Genomic DNA, 18,445 nt, shown 5'->3' with positions numbered 1-18,445 from the left:
CCAGGAGAAGGAAAAGCAGAGCTGAGTAAGAAGCTTCAGTAGATTGTGCCCTGGTAGATGTGTCTGCACACCCTCATGGTTTGCTACGTGGGAGAGACACGTGCAAAGACCATCCATTTCAATTACCCATGGGTAGGTAGGGTTGGAGGATGCACATTTGGCTATGCACATTTAGATCTGACTATGTTGGTCACTTCATCGCACCCCGTGTGGGTGATGGGACTATCATCTTCAACACACAGGTCACAATCAACCTTCTTGTATACTCTGATCTCCACCATCTTTCTGAAGCGCAGAGGTGATGCTCTGATAGGGGCACAGTCACCCACAGATGCCAAGTAAAGGGTAGAGGCCCTGCCATGGTGCCCCTGCTTGAGACTGTAGCTGAAGAGCTTCAGCATTCAGACTCCATCCACAATTTATCCTATTCATTTCCCCAATTATTTCCAACCCAGCTGACACCTTTGGCCTCCACAGCACCTTGTGGTAATGCATGGGGCAGCTTCTGTGTTGTGTGAAACCTGCTTCGGTTTGGTTTGAACCTGCTGTCCTCCCAAGGACAGGCCAAGTCTTCTCACAAGAAACACAGCCTCAGCCCTACAAAGGACTTGGAGTAGGACCATCATATAAATAGTCAGTAATATTCATATGCACAGGAGAATCACAGCAACATTTCAAGTTAACCAAGTCCATAAACCCGATCAGGATACTCCTGAACCTTCCTCACTGTTCAGTGTTTAACCCACAGGAACTAGGTAAGAGCTGACCCAGTGGTGCTGTAGAAAGCTTCTTGTCACAAGTCAAGTCTTTGTTTTATCAATATGATAAACTGAGACCCACAGATTTAAGCTCAGAAGCACAAGCACCATATCTGCGTGACTCTGCTGACCTGACTGTTGCCTGGGTGTACTGGTTTGTGGCCATTTGGTGTAAAATGCCACAGGTGGCCTGTTTTCAACCGGTAACATAATCACAGCCATATCAAAGAAATGGTTTGCAATGAATAAAACATAGATCAGAAACAGTAATTCTCCAATAATGTAAATTTGTCACTTCCAGCACACAAAGCATCTCCAGAGAGAAAATAACGTGGACATAAACCACTAGCAAGCTCACCAAGAATGATCCCAAGCATTTTAAAGAGGGCATCACCCTATTATTGTTGGGATTTCCACTGGAGGAGGAAGGAGAAGTGTCTTACATGTCTGCCTGCCTGCTTCTGGCTCCTTCAGTTTATGGAGTCACTGGTTTGACCCCAGTTTGCCAATACACACGAGGGAGGCTTCTGCTTGTCCTTACTTCTCTGACAGATACCCCATGGCCAACCTTCAAGGAGAGAGCAGGGCTCATTTTGGGCAATGGACTGAGAAGATGAGCAGTGGGCAGCCAAGGAGGCAGAAAAAGAGAGTTTATAGTGGGAAAACCTGTGGGACTTCTAATCCTCTATTATTATTTTTCAGGATGTGCATGCATGAAGGGAAGTGTAGGAGGGACTTTTCCAGTGGATGCGATCCAAAGGTTGGAAAAGACAATGAAGACAATGAAATGCAAGAACAAAGGGGATGTGCCTGTGGACAACAGTTGACTGCAGTAACTCACACAGCAGAGCTGAGCTCTGGAAATGACCTGGACAGAACGGACAAGAGTTCAGACAGGGGATCCTCACATACAGTCAGAGAGAGATGAAGTGTGAATGACACAGACAGTGTGATGTTTGCTGTGACCTGCTGAACAAGGGGACCTTTTGGGAGCAGTGTGACCATGAAAGGTCGCATCCCAAGAGGGACAAGGAGAAACACCAGTGACTGCGAAAGAGAAGCTGACAAAGAGTCTTGATGCGATGCAGGACAAGAACAGAAGGCTGGGAATAACAAAGAGGAAGAGAACAGCTGGGTCTCTGGGAAGAAAAACTAAACCAAGAGAGGTCTGGGGTATAAAGGCAATGGGCAGAGAATACACCAGGTAGCAGGAAGGCACAGAACACAGAGCCATCTGCAGACAGAAGTATGAAAGGGAGAGAATATGGACTTCAGATGGCATCAAGCCATTGAAGAGGTACATGGTGGGGGTCACGCTATTATGAAGAACTGACAGGAGGAAACTCAGTCATCAGCTTGAAGTTTATGGACTTGACTGGAGCTGGAGTGGATGGAGCAGGAGGACGGCACGCGGAAGATGATGGTCAAAGCCATGGAGTCAAATGAACCCCAGGTCTCTGGAGGAGGAGGACAGGAGCACAGCTTGGCAGGCTGTGCTGCAAGGACTGTCACGGATGGTTCAGTCACAGGGAAGAAGCCAAAAGGGCTTCTCTTGATTGCACCACCTACTTTAGGGCATTGGTCTGCTAAGATCACAGCTGGTACGACAGAGAAAGATAGTGGCCAAGAAAGATCAAAGGGAAGAAGTCACAGAAAGCAAGGAGTGGAGCTAAACAATAATTCAACTAGATGTAAGCATGGGATAGACAAATTAATGGACAAAAGAATGGGATGCAGTTGCCCATGACAGCAATACCCAGGACTTGGTGGCCTAGAGAAATCCCTTTCAGCCCTGTAATTCCAGTCAGGTAAATGATGCCAAGTGCCTCACATCACAGCTGAGAAAATCCTCCATTCCTCATGGTTTCTGTCTATTTTCCCCCTGCTTGTGCTAATGGGGTCGTACGAAAGCTGTTAGTGGCAAATCTGGAAGAATACAAATGCAGCACCCAAAATGGACCTTCCTGTTGACTTGCAAGCAGGTTCACTTCAGCCCAGATGGCAAATTAACACAAAGCACTCAAGACTGACTCTCATAATACTCATCAAGATACTCAAGATGTTTTACAGGCATTGCTGCTGCTGGAGTGGAGGCAGACAGAGGCAGACATGGTCAGAGAACAAAAGCCAGTGTCCCAGCTGAGGCCCCACTAGCTCCCTCTGCTCAGGAATACAGCAATATCCTGGTAAAACATCCCTTCTGATGATGTTCTTTGGACTAAAACCAGATTATTTCTTTTTCTGTAAATTCAACAGGGTACAAAGAGCAACAGCAACACGTGCAATGCTCCCTATTGGAAAGGAAATCAAGGAATGCTGGTTATTTACCTATAGAATGGAGGAGGAAATGCCTGAATTACAAAGCCAAAACATCTGGACATGTTCCCACATTCATCTCCAGTCACATAAATGATGGACCTTACGGTCACTTAAAACTGGCACTTTTTTGCACACCTTGTATTTAAGCATGTTCCTATCAACACTAACTTTACACAGGCAGATTTCTGCAACCATGAGGGGAAAATGCATCTGCTTAATGCCTGTCCTCTACAGAGAAACCAACAAGTTGCTTTACTTCTCTCTCAGCTAAAAAATGTCCATTTCCCCCCAGTATTGCATGCAGCTGTCCTGAATGGGGGTTTACAAAGAGTATAGGTAAGGGTCCATCACCTTGCTGCAGTCAGAGGTGCCATGGGAAGAGGATGTGCTCTTCAGCATCTCCAGCTGGAAAGCCCTGATGCCCCAGATGCCGGCTTAAGGATAGATTGTGCCAAGGAACCTGCTGGACAGATTTCTTCCCCCCAGGAGGACTCTCCATAGACTCCTCCTTGGGAAGCAGCAGTGATTTGGCTGATAGCATTTTCCAGCAGAAGCAGTGATGCTTGCAGTGACACCCTGGAAGCACTTACAGGGGACAAAGCAAAGCCAGCTAGCCATGACCACCACCTAATCAGTGCTTGGCCACGTGTGTGTACATATATATATATATATATATATATGTATCTCCACAGCTAGGTGAACATCTCCTCATTCGTATTTCCTGGGCACCAGCTTTATACTGTTAAAGCTTAATACTCTCCTCCCAAGCAGAGGAGAAAAAATAATCTACCAGGTAAAAATAAACAGCCTACTCGACTGACTGAAAGCCCACCTACACATATGGGAATTATATTAGATGGACTAGATTAGGGGTTAGCAATAGCTCTTCCATAATTAAAGTTGCAAGAGTGTTTCGGCTTAAAGCTGAATAAACAAAAGGTCACCAGCACCCAGACAAAAACCCAATGTGCCAGTTCCTATTTACACACAGCTTTTATATACCGAGTGCTTTTTATTTGTTGTAGATCATGAGGGTAGATGGAGAGGGAGTAGTGAAAGTGAAGGAAAATCTTTTTATGGAGAAGTGGGGGAAGAAAGCGAAGGAGAAGACATGGCTTTTTCTCCTGCAGAGTTGTGAATAAGCGCAGGTGTTCCATATATGCAGTTGTAGCTTTCAAAAAAAGAGCTTTAGAGAAATTAATTACATGTCAGAGCCTCTGACAGGTCTTTTAAGAATTATGATACTTTTGAATGAAAACATTATATACTTAAAAAGAAATACCATGTAAATGTCTCCGAGATTTTTTACATTCAGTGGAGTAATAGTAGAAGAGAATTCAGCTCTAGCCGTGGCACGAGTGAATGCTGAACATGCTGTGCTCTTCCTAACAACGGCGGCTCCTGCTCTTGCAGGACTTCATTAACTCTCCTGCAGAAGCACAAAGCAAGAGTTCAGGGGCATCTGCCAGGGATCAGCTGTAAACAGAAACAAGAACCACATTTCCTGCCCCTCCAGGCTGCATCGCTGAGTGCACAGCTCCTCTCTAAAGCGAGGCCACCCCATCACGTGCCTCCTCCTGAGCTCAAGTGGGCAGCGAGACCTCTGCAGAGGGAAACAGCCAAGTGGTTTTCTGTTCTCTTCTTTTCCTTTATCTATTCCTCCCCCCACCCTTGGGCTGGATATAGGATAGAGATCTTCCCATGGAAAATGCATGGTGGGGCAATGATCCCACCACACCCCGGGAGCTGCTGCAGCTCTCTCCCTGACCTGAAGGATGCTGTTTTCCTACCAGCTTCTGAAATTCCCAAATTTATTCCAGGGATTCCATTTGATCCTTGTTTTTTTCACGATAATTTGATAACTGGTGGGTGAAGTGACAAAATTTTCACTTGCCAGCAGATGGGGATGTATTTTACTACGAAGCCTAAAAGTACGGCTCTAAGTAAACCTGTTTTTCCAAGGATTTACATGTTTATTTAGGCCAAGGGTCTCTGAATTTTGCCCAGCACCATGACAAGAAAAAAGATACAAAGAGTACATGAAGTTTCCAGAACCAACAGGGTTGGAAAGGTGAAGTCTGTAAGGAAAAGTACACTACAAAACCATCCTCCTGCTCTACCCATCATGAAGTCCTCTCTAGTACATAAAAGGGATGTTGGACTTAAGGGTTCTGGTTCCAAAGTTATTTTCCCAGGAAAACCTCATGAGGAAATCGTATCTCCCAGCAGTTCCCTGGGGTTTTTATATCAATGATGGTGAGCACATGGGAGAAAAGGTCAAATAAAGGAGAAACTGAAAACAAAGAAGGCCTCTGTGGGTCAATCTCAGCAGTGAGACATCTACATCCTAAAGAAGGTAAGGTTTGATAGAGTCAGCATTAGCTGAGAATAGGTTCAGCAACCTAGGACTCTTCATCAGGGCCTGTAGTGATAGGTAATGGGTTCAAACTGACACTCCTCATCCCTGGCACTGTTCAAGGCCAGGCTGGAGGGGGCTTGGAGCAACGTGGTCTAACGGAAGGTGTCTCTTCCCATGGCAGGGGGTTGGAAAGGACCTTAAGATCATCTAGTTCCAAACCATTCTGTGATTCAATGATAAATACAGGTAAAAACCTCAATTCAGGAATAAATGTGAGGGATAAAAAAAATGAAATTGATACTAAAAGAGCTTGTAGAGAAGATGGAGAACACAAAAACCATGAAAAGAAGAAACAGTTTTAAGAAGTAGTGTGTTCCCAGAAGGTGTAAAGGATGGATGGCTTGTTAATATTCATAGCAAGCCTCCACTTTTCCTCAGCTGAAAGCAGATGCAACAATTATCACGGAGCCCAAGCCCTAACTCCAGCAGACCCCGAGATGGGATATGAAGAGCAGCCTATTTCAGAGCCGACTCTGAAATAAATGACAGTTTCCGACCTTACTCTGGGAGGACATAAGGTACAAGTGTTTCAGACCTGTCACAAACAACTTGAAGGAAAAAGGAAGGAAGTGAACAAAATTATAGCCTTCCTGACAAAGCACAGGTAAAATACAGAAGGAGCTTTCTCTGTAAATGTATTCTCACACATCAAGAACAGCAGTATATCATAAAGGGAAAAAGGCAGCAATTAAAATCCTTGAGAAGCTGAAATACATGAGGGAATGTCTGAAATACAGTGTATTTCAGCATAATACTGTACCGTATTAGGGAAAGGAGAGCTAAACCCAAAAGATGAGAGAGTACCAAAATACAGAGAAAGGGAGTGAAGAATCATTGCACTGTGTGTGCAAGGGATAGAGCAGTAACTGGGGAGAGGGGGAACCTCACAGGGATATAGAAGTTCAAGTAGTAATGTGGAGAACAGAGAGACTGAGAAAATGGGGGGGGAAAAGACAGTCCAAGCCCAAAACCAAAGGACACCAGCACTGGAAGAACACAACTCAACACCACATCCTCAGACATGCCAGTGGGGAGCCTGATAGAAAGTTGGTGACTCAAGTAAGGAAGAAACAGATGTCCCTTTTCACTAGATGTGGGATAGAACAAATATCCCTTTTCATACTGTGGGACCAGAAAACTATTCCCCTGGGAATAATAAGAGTTAGGAAATGCAGGAGCCCAGGTAAACTTGTGAAGGTTTCAGTGAGTACATCCCATTTTAGGGTCAAGAAGCACAAAGAGGATTCCTGGGTACCAAGAGCAAGGGAGGGCTATGAAGAAGAGTCACAGGGTTTCTTTATGGTCAGAAGGTAATGAAGCTATAATAAGCGACACAACTGAAAATCACTGGCAAGCTGAGGGGTAGATTTTCATCTCTGAAAATGAAAATACAAACTTTGGTTTAGCTGAGATGGCCTAAAGTAAAACATCTCTACAATTACTAAAAAGAATAGTCTTATCCAAAGAAAAACACTTTTACAACTGATGACAGACCTAGTATTAAGCCACTGGTACAAGCCTATTAAAAAAATCAGTGATGAAAACTGTGACAGGTACAACTGCCACTTGATCCCCAGGACAGGCTTGTAATTTCATGAGCTAAATACATCCTTTCTGTCTTAGCAGACAGGCTGCTGGATGAGGACTCCTGGTCCCCCCTGAGCAAAGGTCACCTTAGAAGAAAATTAACAGCAGCAGCTATCTAGCCAGGGTTAGCTCCTTCTTTTTACAGCTTGTTAGGATTTCTACTGTATTTAGAGAAGCAGGTTATCTTTGTCTGGGATGGGATGAGGGAAGGCAAGAGAGGATTTCAGGGATTTCCTAACCTTAGCTCTTGATACATCGAAACCATAAAGAACGGAGAAAAGGAGGATATTTGTTGGAAGAGCAAGACCTGAATATATCTGAAAGAGGAAGAGCCCTGATCTCACTTCTCCACAGCACAGGCACATATCTTAGGACTTGAGACATTCTATACAGCTCCCTGAGGGTCATAAATCAGCAGGTTTAATTATGTTCTAGCAGAGATGACTTCAGTAGACAGGAACTCAAATACACCCAATACTTGGGACTAGCGCACATCTGCCCTTTGCTGCCTCTCAGCACCAGATACATACAAAGACTTTCAGGAGTATCTAAGATCAAATCAATTAATTGTAATGGAAAGCTGGCAAGGCCATAATGAGAGTGAACAGCTCATTAACAAAGCTTACTAACAAATCATAAGAACACAAACCACCACCATCAGCAATACCCCAAAAAAGCAAACCAAAGAGACAACCACAGTGGCCCAGGATTGAGGCCCTTCCAATCCCAGGGTTCAAAACTGGCAGAGAGATCCCAATACTGGGAAATAAACTGACTGTTGTGCAAATTAGTAAAGCAAATTAACTCATTCTCTGAAACAAATACTAGGTGAGCCAAGGAGAAGGTAAACCAGGTTGTCAATCCTGCCTGTAAGAGATACCAAGGAAAACCATAGTTCACTTGGGACAGAAAACAGACACTTTTGGACAACCTTAAGAGGGGCCTCTTCTCTCAACCATCAATTTTAGCTTGTACGAGAGGTAAAACCCCAGAACCAGGAGAGAAAGTCCTTAAACAACCCCACAAGAGAGTGGGAAGCAGATACCACCACTTACCCACAGACTGATAAGCAAGCAGATCCACCTTGGCTTACAGCTGAATTTTAAGGGCTCTGTAATGTTTCAATGGCTCTGCTGAATTAGGTTATGCATGGAGGTGATACTCCCTCCCACTGGAAGGGACCGAAGAGAGCTGCAGGAAGCACACAGGTGACAGATTGTACCTATTTTATGTCCTATAGACTCACTTCACCAACCGATGTCCATGCCGAGCGTGGGCCGTCACACTGGCAGATGGCCAGGCGCTGTCCGAGCTGGGGGTGTGAGTCCAGATCACTCAGGATTCGCTGTAGGCGGACAAACTGCTGATAGAATTAAGAGGGCACTTGACACACTACATGATAGCTACAAAAATAACGTGCAGGATACCACAGCTAAGTCCCAGGCCAAAGTGAATGGGAAAAGAGAGAAAGAAGTGTTTTTCTCTAGAGATGAGTTGAGAAGTTACCTTTTTGCTTTGCCAAGAAGAGCTGTTGTTGCTGTTCTAGCATGAGGTGTTGCCTTGACGGGGTTAATATGAGCAATACCCACTGTCACTGTCACTGACCTGCCAGTAATTACAGGTAGAAGAAGAGGCTTCCCAAAGGCAGCCCGTAACGTTGCTTTCTGCCTTTCCTCCCTAAGAACAACTGTATTCCAAACATGCAGTTTCCACTCAGTCTGCAGATATAAAGTTAAGATAAATCAGAAATGTTAAAGGCCTGCATTTATTTCTGAGAAAATCAGGCTGGAATGATTAAAAACCCCAACTCACATCAATCTGCAAAGGTTGAAAAGTCAGTGCCATACTGGGGTATTAACCTTACAATACCACAAGGATCTCTCCAAAGCTAATTAGGTATCAGTCTAATCTAAAGTAACAAAAGCCATAAAGGAACAGTTTGGGATGGGGAGTTCTGGATGGGCAGAATTGCTTCATTTAAATGAAGTTATCACCAACATTCTCTTTCTGCTGCAGCATTTATGGACAGGTCTACAAGACATATCTTACAAGCTTAAGAAACTCTTCCTGTGAGCTTAATCAGGAAATATGAGAGCCCAAGGTCAAGTGCATTAATATTACAGAAGCTTACTAAGAAAGGGGATGTTTTACAGTCCCTTGCACACTGGATTTTATCAAATAACTCAGCTGACGAAGGGTGTGTAAAACCTTGTTGAAAGATATGGATTAACACGGAGCCAGAAGAGGACAAGGAAATGGGATTTCACAGAGGGATGCTGAAGAAAAGACTGTCCTAAACTTTACGATCACCTTTTCTTGACTTCTTAAGGTTCCCCATCACAAACACTCTCTCCTCATCCCTGTTAACAACCAGCTTTAAAAATAGAAGAAAAGAGGAATTTTCTTTTTACTGTACAAATGTGTAATATATTAAAGTTTGGACTAAGGAGAGCAATTACACTGCCTGGTGCTGGAGGAGGATATGAAAGCTCATCAGGATATTTGCAGTAACCCTGGTGGGGTAAACATTTCTCTTTTCTAATATCTTCCAATTAGAAATTTTATAGGAAAAAAGAAATCTCAGCAAAGCTCATTTGCCTCTTATTACCAATTGGCCAGTGTGGACTCAGGTTAAAAAGTGTTAATTTCTCAAGCATACGTCATTTCCATGAAAGCACAGATCTAAAGGGCAAACAACTGAGATCCTGGCTCAGGCACAAGAAGGAATTAAGCTGGAGCAGGAGGAGGAAGGGCTCATTTCTCCTGTGTTTTAAGCAAAGCACTGCCTCAAGGAGCACTGCATGGACAATCCTTGCTCATGGCAGTGGCAGGGGCTCCTTTCCCCTATGACTGCAGTGCTTAGATGCGCTGGGTGGAAGGAAGCCCCATCGCAAAGGCTGGACCCTCAGGTGAGCTCTACCCAGCCCAGTTCCTCCACTGAACCTCCTCTCCAGGACATATACTCCTCCTATTAACTATGAAACATGGAGCTGTCTGCAGGCAGAAGGACTTATTTCCTGTCTTCACTACAGTTCCCTTACCATGGGACATGGGAGGTACTAAAATGCAAGTCACCATCAGCTTTGAGAACTACAGAAAGCAGATGGTTAGAGAGGAGGCAAAGGTGAGAGACTCTGATAAAAAGGGTGATGTTCCTCAGGGATCTGGAAGACAAAGATCCTGCAGTCATTATATCAAAGTTTCTAGACAGATCCTTCATGAACAACCTAAGGTTTTAGAAGGTTTTTTCCTTTTTATATACATACAAATAACTGTATTGATAGCAGATGGGCTCTTCCATATGATTTCCTTTTTAAACCTTCAACTTCATGCAGTTCCTGCATATTCCTTGCGTTGGGAAAGGAAAGCCTGTGCTTCTAGCTCCAGAGTACAAAGCTGGGGTTACTTCTTATCAATTGCTTTTGCTTTCAAAACCTTTAATTCCACAACTGGGTAACAGCTCTTAAATACATCATCATCATTTTTGCCAGAGACCACCTTAGTGCATTGGGTCTGCCAGGCAAGGCGAAGCCAAAAGTGACTTACACTGAGCGAAACTACAGTCCCCACTGACTTATGCATATTTGCATAACAGTGTTAGTAGTTTCCTACAGCTGACACAGTTGGACCACCAAATTTTATGTGCAGAAAAACTTCCTAGTCTCATCCCGTGATGTGCATCTAAAGGAGTGAATGCTTCTGGCTAAAAAGGGAATAAGGGCAGGTAGGAAAAGCAGATGATCAAAACACTTATCAGACTGAGAAAAGAATTTATTAGGCCTGATAAGGAGTCTGAATTGATGACAGCTATAAGGTACCATCCATTTTTAGCTAATAATTCAGGATGAATTAGTTGAGGAATAACATGTGATCATTTATTTAAAGACTTATTCTAATGTATACACTGGAGGAAGCAGAGTTCAGGTTGTATGAACACTTTAACGCTTACACTTCCAGAGGGTTATACCTCACCATTCAAATGCAGAGATTTAATAGCCTTGTATTTAGCTTTAAAATACAGTGGCTGGTTTAGGTGATAGGACTCCTGCATCTCTAAACCAGCAAGCCATTTTACAAGGCTGGTTTATACGCATTCCACTTTTCCTCCACTTTCCTATTCAGATTTAATAAATCTGCCAACACTTGCCTCTGAGAGCTGGTTCAGTTATTTAGAACTCCCAGACAACCCCTCTCCCCAGCTCTGCATGCCTTAGCAGTTCACCCGACCAGACAATAGCATCAATTAAATATAAAGCTACATCTCTTAATTTCCACTTGGAAAGGTTTTGGGTTCCGCCAACTGCTGAAGGCGATTTCTGAAGGCAAAATCCTGCATTAAGAGAGATTGCAGCTCCTAAGATATCAGTCCAAAATCTCCATCCGTATCCAGGTAACAATCTGGAATGCTGATATTTAAGAGGAGAAATATCTGGACAGCTGCCCCAGCTCCCTGGGAAGCGATGTTTAGTTAAAGTCTTGGATATCACTGAAAGAAGATGTGGAGATGTCACACTGCGGCTGAAGCATTTTTTCAAGTGCTGAATTATTCACCCATGAATCTCAGATGTGAAATCCAAATGCTCCTGCACTGCCCTGGCTTTAGACAATGTCTAATTCCTTTCTGTGCCACTGCAGGGTCTCTTCATCAGCTTTCTTTCATCTATAATCACAGCCAGGTCATGGATTATTAGTCATATTCAGTGCAGAATTCAAACCCTGCTATACCAATCAACCAGCTTGGGACTCCCAAAATGCTCCCCCTGCATTAATAACCACCACACCAGAGGACGGGAATGCTCTTGGCACTGGCTTACAGGGGCACAAAGAGGTACAAATCACAGCAGCCATTTGCCCAAGCACTGAGCTGGGGAGAGGCCACCAGCACTACCTGCTGCTGCTGTGGCTCTGCTCACTCATCCCACCCGCTCAGGGCCGGCAGTGCTTGGAATGGCACAGGAGATGTGTATGGAGCTATGTTTGTACAGCCATACGGCACCAGGAAAACCAGCCCTCCACCACCATGCAGCTCAGGAACTTGAGTTATTCTTATCATGCACAGAGCCCTTCCTGGGATGCAAATTCCTTCTATTTAGGAATGGAAGGAAAAGCAGTTTGATGCTTTGGGCTCCTTTTACAAACCCCCATGTACAAGGGAGCGATGCTCCCCATCCAATGTGGCTGAGGTGCCTGATGTGCAGCCCTGCCAGCGTTCTGCTGTTTACTCTCATGAAGCCTCACCTGAGTACTGTGTGGGGACTCCAGTACAAAAAGGAAATGGACTTGCTCAAGTGAGTCCAGAGGAGGCCATGGAGCTGCTGTGAGAGCTGGAGCAGCTCTGCTCTGGAGCCAGGCTGAGAGAGCTGGGCTGGGGCAGCCTGGACAAGAGAAGGCTCCTGAAGGGGAGACCTGAGAGCAGCTCCAGTACCTAAAGGGGCTACAGGAAACCTGGAGAGGGGCTTGGGACAAAGGCCTGTAGGGACAGGCCAAGGGGAATGGCTTTAACCTGCCAGAGGGGAGACTGAGATGAGCTCTTAGGCAGAAGCTCTTCCCTGTGAGGGTGCTGAGGTGCTGACACAGGGTGCCCAGAGAAGCTGTGGCTGCCCCATCCCTGGCAGTGTTCAAGGCCAGGTTGGACACAGGGGCTTGGAGCAGCTGCTCCAGTGGAAGAGGTACCTGCCCATGGCAGGGGTTGGAACTGGGTGAGCTTTAAGATCCCTTCCACCCAAACCAGTTTGTTTCTGTGATTCTCACCAGGAAGCTACTGGGGATCACAGATCCTTTACCAGCTGCCACCAGCCTCAGCACAGTTCCCTTGAAAACACATCACTCAGCCATACACGTGCCACTGCCCCATCAATGCTCCGCAGGTCCCACAACCACCTCCCCATCCCTGCTTCCCAGCACCCATTATTCCCCATGTTGTTAGACTCCGTTACAACTAAGAGGAAGTCAATACATTTCCCCCTTCCTTCTCCATGCAAACAGAGCAGGAAGAGAAAAAAACCATAAACAAAAGCATTTATCAGCTTTTGCTGGAGGTGTTCCTGTGCACATCGAGCCGCCCGGCTGCAATTGTTTCATTAGGAGGACCCCGGTTATGTTTGCAACGTTAACAAGTCTTGGAGAAGAGAGGAATAAAATACTAGGGGCAACACTGCAGCAAAGATAAATAGGTAAACATCCTATGGCTGACATTAGTTAATACATCACAGCTTTATTCACTTAGGGCAGCCATGAAATCAATTCTTCAGTAAAAATAAAAGATTTGTACCCAAATCTGCACTCATAATATGAGCGAGGCAAGGGATGGTGGCGCGGGGAGGGAAACCTTGTCTCTGCTCTATGTTTTAAGGCTGCTGCTTTGTCTATGCCTCATGCAAAGCCCCATTGAGTGCTCTGCTTTCCACAAAACATGATTTTTGCCGTTTTCCCTCAAAATTAAACAATCTGTCTTGTTTTTTAAACTTCCTCAGAAGTCAGCAGTGATGTGTGCCCAGCCTCTCAAGGACACTTTAGTGTCATTTCCCAAGTATCCTGGCTAAATTTGGAGCAATGATGGAAACCACAGGAACTGCTAAAAATAAAGCCCCATCCTTCTCTTTGGTAAAGCTAAAAAAGAAATCCCATCTTATCTCTAGATAAACTTCTGAGCCTCACACCCTAAAGAATGAGGCTGAGAAAGTCAAGGCCAAACCAAAAGCAGCCTATTAAATGCAAACCAAAGGATGAATTCCTGTTTCCCTACCGATTCTCCTGGAAAACCAAAACCAGATCACAGATAACTCATCATAGAATGGTTTGCATCGGAAGGGACCTTAAAGCTCCTCCACTTCCAACCCCCTTCCACCAGAGCAGGTTGCTCAGGCTGCTGGTTCGATGCTGTTACCTGAGATAAAAATGAGCCTGTTGGAATTCCCTGCAGATCCTGACATGGCTGGATACAGGGCTTGCTCTTCAAAGACAACCAGTCATGACATGCAATCCAATCAGGCAAACTCTGCCCAGAGACTGAGCATTGCAGCCCTCCAGCAGTGCACATACCGGGGCCATGGACAGCCTCACCTTGAATAAACCAGGGTTGGAGGGAGGAATCCGGCTCTTACATGAACACTGAGCATGAGGGTATCTGCTGTTGCTGCAGAGGTGCAGACAGATGCTACAAATACAGTATTCTGCAAAAGCAACACATACAATGCACCTTGAGGCTTTCCTCTGTGGGTGCGCTTTGCTCCTGTTCCCACTGTCACCCACCCCTCCATCACCTGCATCTGCTGCCCTGCCCCTCAAGTGCATGCCAAGGTTTAAGGGAGAACCCCCTGGTGGGAATGCCTGGCTATGAGGATGCCCAGAGAGCAGCACATCTCAATTTTCAAGAGGACACAAGTGATGGATTGGCACCCAATGCTACCTGAACCAAATTCTCCACCTACCTAACAAAACAATGGCTGATATTCAGTACAGACCCCTGCAAACCGTGACAAAAAGGGAAATGCAAAGGAAAATAGAGCCTGCTTGGCTCCATTTCCAAAGGAAAAAGGCTCTGGCTTGGCAGTGAAGATACCACTGGGGAAGAATGGTGATGTCAAGGTGGTTGCACAGTGCCATCAGTACCCTGTGGTGCACGTCACTGGAGCACTCAGTGCCAACAGTACTGGCCTGACTGGGACAAAACCCAACTGCTTCCACCCTCAGAGGAACAGCAGATGACCAGGAGGTATCTCTAAAGGAGAAGCAAGTAGCTTCTCTTCTAAACCCTACAGCCAGCTCTACTGATGGGATAAAAGGAGGTGGTAAGGATGCACCCTCCCCATCCCATGTCCATCTTCAAGAGATTTAACAAAATCCATGCAATGCCTTACTCCCTTTTAGACTTAACACTCTTACCTATCTGCAATTAGAAGGTGGACAAGGCAGGAGCCTGGGGAACCTGCACCACCATACAGGCACCTCGAATCCCATTTGGACTTTCCAAACTATTTAGCACTTTTTGGGGCAGGAGACATTGCTTATGCGGGAGCTTTCATCTATTCTGAGCTCAAATTGACTGGCAATTTTGAAGAAGGCGCTGCAAATTGCTCTGCTAATCACAGCCACGTAACCACATTAAAATAACATCAGTGCTGAGGCAGAAAAGCAAGAAGAGCCAGGAGGTGCTGAGCTGAGGCTGCCTGCTCTGGATCCCTCATCTTACTCACACAGGGATGCTGCAGCCTGCCTGTTTTCTCCCCCTCTGCAGTGATCTGGCTCCAGATTCCAGATGGCTGCTTGCACCAGTTCAACAATAACAAGAGGCCACACACAGCTCACTGGGGCAGAGCTGCAGCCCTGTGTTTGGAAAATGAGAGTGTCAACCGTACCTGGGAAAGGCCACTCATACAGCTGAAAAATAATGTATCCCTCCAAGGGAACACTGACAGACACAGAACGAGGAGGAGATTTACAATTCCTCTTATGACAAGTTGCCTCTAAATCCTTTTACCGGAGACAGACAAGACAGGGATCTGCTCCGAGCACGTGGCTGCCTCCATGTGCCCTCCAGCCCTGTGCAGCTCTGCCTTTCCCCAGCTCTAAACCCAAAAAGCCTTAGGAAGCATCATATTCTCCTCTGTTTCTTAACAGCCTGAGAGGAAAGACTGAGTTTCCATCCCCTGCGGTGGAACAGGCATCTCCATTCTGCTCCATTCACTCTCACCCTTGAGATCCCAGCATCTCCCACCAGGGCCCAGAGAACTTGGGGCACCAATTCCTGCTCCAAGGCCGGAGCTCCTTTGTCATGGAGACATGATGACACTGTAAAGCATGCTTTGAAAAGTGTGTTATTTTCCAGTTCATCAGTTAAGCTTAAACCTCCCAGATTAAAAAGCTTCATTTAGATAAACCAAACATCATCCTTCACACTCCAAGCAGGGACGCAGACCCGAGGCTGGTCCAGATAACTGCCATGGCTTAACTTCAGTGCATGGTGCTCTCCAAGCTCAGGCCAAGGGCCAGGACCCTGCCTGGGAAGGAGACGTGCTGTGTTCAGCCTGTCTGCATGGGACAAGCACCAGCAAGTGTGGGGGAAATGGCTTTTCCATGGCTTGAAAACCTTCAGGCAGAAGAATCTGCCTCCCATCTGCTGATGGGTGTCCCAGCTGCTGACTGGCCTAAACAACAGATAAAATGGGAAAGGGAACAATACCCTCACCACTGGCTGATAAACACAAAGGTCGATAGGGAAGGATAAATCACCCAGTTCTCCTTTTCCATGCATTTCACTTACACTGGTGAAATATCCTCTACAATGGATTAAATCAAAGTCCATCGTCAAGTTCAAGAACACGTTTAATGCAGATCTATTCATTTCAAGGTGGCTCTGCACAATGGATACCTTTGCCGTTCAAAAATTATTCAGAACTACACGCTTCCTTTTCACTCTGCATCTTAACATTTTAAAATGAAATACGGTGTATTTGTAACAGAGAAACACGTTGTACAAATCATAGCCTGCTGTAAAAAGTGTATTTCACAAAGCTTTTCCAGGTACAGGGACAAGGACCACTTGTTGATAAATTACTTTCCATCGGAGAGTGGAAAGATGTATTTGTATGCACCATAAGTGGTGCTATTGTTCAGCAATTTGATGGAAGTCCAGTAAAATTTGTTGTGCAGGTTTTATGTAACCTCATTAAAATCAGAGTAAGGGACAGGGATGGTGTCTAGGAACAAAGCAGAGTCCTATATGCTTCGGTGTATCTATGTATCTTTTGAGTTAAGGAGTATCTATACTGAATCACTCAATCAGGCTGCCCTCATCTCTTAAGACTTATCTATAATAATGAGGACCTGAGAAGCCTGATGCTGCAGCTTCAATTCTACATGCATTTTATGTCACACGAGGAATGGGCAGTGCTAAGATCCACCTTTTCAGGTCGGATGCCATCAAGATCTTATAGAAAACCAGAAACCTGCAATGAGAGCTGCCTCCATTCAAAGCTCAGGACCACGCACGTATCTGCTGATGGAAAGAGACTAGGTACCACTGCAAGAGCTGCAGGTAGACACGTGCATGAAAAAACAACAGCAAAATCCCTACAACATAAAGCCAACAAAGCTGAAAGCCAAGATGCACCCAAAAAACACAGCAAGGTTTTAAAACCAAAGACATGCATAAAACATGTATTGGGTAAACCCTGGTCTGGGAGAAGAGCCTGAGTTTTGTACCCAAACTCTTCCTGTGGCACAGGGGAAAGGATCCCCAAGGATCATTACTGGGGATGGTCCACCCCAAAATGAGGAAGTCCATTTTGAAGATGTAGCCTCCTGGAAATGAGTGCAGAGCTCTGGATCACAATGGTAACAGGCTGCCTAAAAATGACCTGGGATTTCATTAGGGCTAATAACCATGGAAAAAAAATGCTCCCAGACGTGCATTACAAATTCAGTCTGTAGAAATTCTTTCAAAGGTATCTCGGTTAAAGCAAATGATGTGTGGGCATCTCACTTGCAGTAAATAAGCAATTCTGCCCCTGGGAGCGGGAGCCGGAGCTGGTGGGAATGAAAGATGCAAGGAAAGTGGGGCAGGCAGTCTCTGCTGGGAGTGGGATGGGAAGCAACCAAAACCATTGCTGTGGCCCAGGACCTCCGGTGAACTCTACCTGCACAAGTGCCTACAGCTCCAAAGCAGGAATTGATCAAATCCCTTTGTTGGACAAAATGCAGCTGCAACATAAGAGCTTGGAGGAATCATAGAACCACAGCCTGGTTTGGGCTGAAGGGACCTTAAAGCTCATCCAGTTCCAACCCCTGCCACAGGCAGGGACCCCTTCCACTGGAGCAGCTGCTCCAAGCCCCTGTGTCCAACCTGGCCTTGAACACTGCAGGGATGGGGCAGCCACAGCTTCTCTGGGCACCCTGTGCCAGTGCCTCAGCACCCTCACAGGGAAGAGCTTCCTCCCAGGATCATGGTAGGGATGAAGGTGAGTGGGCAGAGATGCTGGGTGCCCCATCTTGTGCTGCTACAGCACCACAGTATACACGTTGCTGTCAGTGCAGGCATTTGGCTGATGAAATGGAGATGCTTTCCTGATTGAAGAATGGGAGAGGATCTCCCCTATGATCTAGCAGACACCAACACAAACAAGCAAGCCTACCTCTCATCAAGAAAGAGAGACGGCCCACTGAAAAATACTTCAGAGCAATGCAGAAATTAGGTCTTAAAATAGTCCTCTAGCTGTGTCCATGGCACTTGTTTAAAGAAAAGACATCTTAAGGAAAGACATCTTGAAGTCACTTACAGGACTCCTGTCATTACTATGGAGAGGTGACGCCGTGAATGATGCAGCAGGCAGAGCCCGGTTTTTCACCCTGCATCTTAAAAATG

The sequence above is a fragment of the Melopsittacus undulatus genome, chromosome 6, assembly GCF_012275295.1.
Source record: "Melopsittacus undulatus isolate bMelUnd1 chromosome 6, bMelUnd1.mat.Z, whole genome shotgun sequence".
NCBI lineage: Eukaryota > Metazoa > Chordata > Aves > Psittaciformes > Psittaculidae > Melopsittacus > Melopsittacus undulatus.
Note: the sequence above shows the minus strand (reverse complement) of the source record.